Consider the following 4480-nt stretch of genomic DNA (forward strand, 5'->3'; position numbering starts at 1 on the left):
AGTTCGAGGCCAGCCTGAGCAACTTAGTGAGACTTAAAAATAAGAGAGAGAGTTGGAAATGTGGCTCAGGGGTAGAGTGTCCCTGGGTTCAAACTATGTTGCAAAGCAAAAGAAATGGTGTCTCCTGTGGTAGCACGCACCTGTAATCCCAGCACTCTGGAGGCTGAGGCAGGAGGACTGTTAAATTCAAGGCCTTCTTGGGCTACAAAGTGAGTTCAAGGTCAGCCTGAATTGCATAGTGAAACCTTGTCTGGGAGGGGGGGTGGTAAGAAACAAAGGCAGAGCTGCAGGCCTCACCCTGGATTAGAACTTGTATTTCTTAAACTCTCCAGGACAGGCCCATGAACACCTAAAGACCAGCTTGCTCTGACTGGCGGCCCCCCCCCCCGCCCCGCGCCCCCAAGAGAAGCGCCCACACCAACCCTGAAAGGCCTTGCTCTGGACAGGTCTCTTCGCAGGGAGGGGCACAGAACCCCTCGAGTGATTCCAATTAACCTTTAACTCCAACAATCAGAGTCCCGGATGCTGCCCCTGGCCTGGCGGGCTCCTGTTTCCCAGGCTGCAGAAAGAGGCCGAGGGGACACAGCTCTCCTCGGCCAGGTGTGGGCAGAAAATGCTGATCTCTCCTCTGCCTGGACTGCATTCTCTTTGCGTGCAAAGCCCGTGTTTGGTGAAGACGAGAACAGGCATCCATGTGAAAATGTCTTGCGAATGGGATTTAACCGTAGGCCATAGTAGCTTTTATGTGCGGAGTAGTCAGAAAGCATTGTGGTCACTGTATGCACCAGCCACCGACTGCCTCAAGCACTTCACTGGTAACAGCCCACCAACTGCGCGCCCACAGGGCTTTCTGCTAGGGGCTCCAACTGTGTCCGTTCTACAGGTGAGAAAGGGGTGGCCCGGAAGTTTTGTAAAATGTTCGGAGCCAGGTGTGGCAGTGCATTCCTAGAACCCCAGCACTCTGAGACTGACGCAGGAAAATCACAAGTCTGAATCCAGCCTGGTAAAGAACTTAGCAAATTAGTCCATATATTTTTTGGGGAGGGGGCGGAACCCGGATTGAACTCAGGCCCTTGCACTTGCCAGGGAAGCGCTTATTCCACTGAGTCATCTCCCCGGCCCCTATATATATTTTTAAATGAAACATTTTTAAAGGGCTGGAGACGTAGCTCAGGCCATGAGCTCAGTCTTAGTGCAGACAGAAGCAGGAAGAAGAAAAACCAAACCCCAAAACCCAAAGCTATGTCCATCAGAGAGGTGCAGAGGCAGAAGTGGAAATGGCCGGGCTGCCCGGGTGGGCAGCCGACGCCCACACAAGCAGAGCTCTCTATCTGTGCATCTGGGCGCGGCCTTGACGGACAGCTGGGCCACGGGGAGGGCCGGGGTCACGGAATCTTCATTTACCCTAATTTGGCTTTCGTCTTTGCGTGCTGCTCACTGGAAAAATATGAGCCCGTGTGGGGCCAAAGGGGCTGGAGAGGGAGGCCTGGTTCCGCCCTCCAGGCTCGGTGTGGGTGGGGGGAGGGGACAATGGGGAGGGGGAACAGACACTTAAGGAGGGAATGAGAGAAAGAGCAGGTCACTACTCCAACAGCTCCACTGCTAGGGCTGCAGGACAGGGGTGGGGGTGGGGCAAGGAGCCGGGAGTGCTCAACTGGGAGAAAGGCTGAGGCACTGCATGCACGTGTGTGTGTGTCTGCATGCACGTGTGTGTGTGTCTGTATCTGTGTCCGTGTCATGCCACATCCCCCGCACATTTTATTTTGACACAGGGTTTTGCTAACTTGCTAAATTACCCCCGCTGGGCTCCAATTTGCCTCCTGGAGCATGCAGGGCTCTCTTAGCTCAGAAAAGGCAAGCACTTTTGCCTCGCCCTTTGTGTCTCCTTCTTTGCCCTTTAGCTTTGTCCTGGGACTCAGGAGGCCTGGAGGTTATATATTGTATATCATACATATTACCCTCCCCCCACACCAGGATATTACTTTGTAGTCCAGGCTGGCCTCGAACTCACACCGTTTGTCTTGCCTCAGCCTTCTGAGTGTTGATTATAGGCCCGTGCCTCCATGCCTGGCTGCAGATGCCGTATTATTGTTGCTTTTTTAAAGTAACCAGCTAATTGTGCCCCAGTCCGAGCTCTCTGCCATAGGCCAGTAGCAATGTTCATGATTTTGTCAATTAGCAGCATTTTCCCCTCCCCACAGCTGTGTTAGTATTGGAGGTGCTTTTCTTCTGCTTGACAAACTCTCTTGCGCTACTTAAAGGAGCTATGTACAAAGAGGTGGACAGGATGTGGGGAACTTACATTGTAAGGGCGAGTGATTTAGCAAGAGCCCGTCCCAAAATCAAAATTAAAAAAAAAAAAATTAAAAGGGCTGCAGATGTAGCTAAGTTGATGACCCTGGGCTCAGTCTGCAGTCCTGGAGGGCAGCTGTCTGGCAGGGGCTGTGAGCAGTGTTGGTGGAGGCCAGGAGAGGAGCCGGGGAATGCAGACTCCCCTCCTCCTCCTTCCGGTCTCTTCCCGACTCCCACTGGCAGGCCCAAGTGGAGTCAGGTTGGAAGCTGAAAGCCAGGGCGTGGAGGATGCTGTCCCTAAAGTCACCCTCCTGCCCCAAAGTCACCCTCCTGTGTCACAACAAAGTGAAGAACGGCAGGTGGGAGCATGGATCTGCGGGTACACGGGAACACTGAAGGCCCCTACTGATGATATGGGCTGAACTGTGTAGCCTCAAATTCCTATGCTGAAGTCCTAGCCCCCAGTGCCTCTGAATGGGACTGTATTTGGTCTGCAAAGAGGTAGGTAAGGGCCAGGGAGAGAGCTCAGTGGCACAAGCGCCTGCCTGGCAAGCACAAGGTCCTGAGTTTGATTCCTAGTACAAAAACAAACAAAAAGCCTGAAGTTAGTTAAGTTAAAAGGAGGCCTTCAGTGTGGGCCCAAACCTGCTATGCCTGGTGCCCACATAAGAGCAGGTGACCAGGACACAGCCGAAAGATCAGGCAAAGACACAGACAAGGCAGCCACCCATGAGGCGAAGAGGGAGGCCTCAGGAGAAGCCAATCCCGAAGACGCCTTGATCTCAGACTTCCAGACTCTGGAATTGGGAGAAAAGAACTTCCTGTTGTTTCAGGCACCCGGTCTGCGATGATTCTGTACGGCCCTGATACAATCAAGTATTCAACATCTCACTCACCAACATGTATTCGCTTTTCCATTTCTCCTGCAAGTGGTGTGGCAGGACTCAGGAGAGTCGGAAGGGGCTTGAATGCTTGTGGGACATATGGGTCATTTATCAGGAAAGCAAAACCACAGAGCCAGCTACGGACTAGCATCAGGATGCTGCACACCCTGGTGGCAGCTGTGGATTATGACACAGCAGCTGCAGTGGTCCTGAAACAGCCCTTGCAACGGTTGTTCACCAGCCCCTGTCAGCCTCGGGTAGGTGGCCCCTACCCAAAACGATGGAAAGCCTATATGTCTGTTGGCCCTCAGCTACCCAACAGCTTGGCTATGCACTTCCTTTGGCTCATGGGCTCGGAGGGCTCCTGGTCAACCGTGCTCCTGCAGCCCCAATGTCCCCCCACTCTGCCCACTGATCCGCTACTCTCTCAGTCATAGAAGCACTAAATATGATGCTGAAAAGGGGAGCTTTAAAGGCTCAAAAGAGGAAAGTAATTTTGAAAGAAAAGTCCTGTCCCCCAATTTCTTCCACACTGACGTTGTGGGTCTCAGGCTCTCCTCCCTGCTCTTAGAATCAATCCTCCTAGTTCTTCCATAGAGTGACTGTGCTCGCTTTTGGGGCATGCTCAGGCAGGAGAAGGGAAGTGCGTTTGTGGTCTGGGCTGGCAGACAGGTCTGGTTTAGACAGCCTTAGAAAGCTGATAGGAGGCGGGGAAGATTTTATTTAGCTAGGGGCATGTTTGCTGTCCCCGGAGCAGTCCTCTAGGCTTCGCAGCACCAGGGAGTGTGAGCCAGAGCCCTGTGCTCCCTGCTCTGTTCCAGGGGCTCGGGAGACAGCAGTGAAGCCCACCTCTCAGTTCATCACCAGCCTCAGTCCACTACGTCCTCTGCTTCGCAGGCCAGTTTTGCTGGGGCCATCTGCTCTCTAGCTCTCTAAGGTTAGGCGAGACTAGATAACATCTTAGGATTCTAAAGGGCCAGGCTGAGCCCTATGTGGGCTCCATCAGTCACCTATCAGACCAGTTACTTAACCTCCTGGGGCCTTGCTTTCTTATCTGTAATGAGCATGATAATAGCTACCTTGCGAGTTGACTGTGGATTCAGGCAGATAACACAAACAAGTAGCAATTGCTCATCAAACAGTCTTTGCTTTCCCCCTCAGGAGCTTCCCTTGAAGTGTGGGAGGACTTTGGGATGACTTCAGGCTCTTTCCTGCTGACAAAGATAATGGGCTCCTGAGAGACCTTGTGTGTGTGTGATTGAGAACATCACTGAATTAAAAATACTTCAGGAAGGAGCTGGTGG

The sequence above is a fragment of the Octodon degus genome, unplaced genomic scaffold (genome assembly GCF_000260255.1).
Source record: "Octodon degus isolate 3935 unplaced genomic scaffold, OctDeg1.0 scaffold00222, whole genome shotgun sequence".
Taxonomy (NCBI): domain Eukaryota; kingdom Metazoa; phylum Chordata; class Mammalia; order Rodentia; family Octodontidae; genus Octodon; species Octodon degus.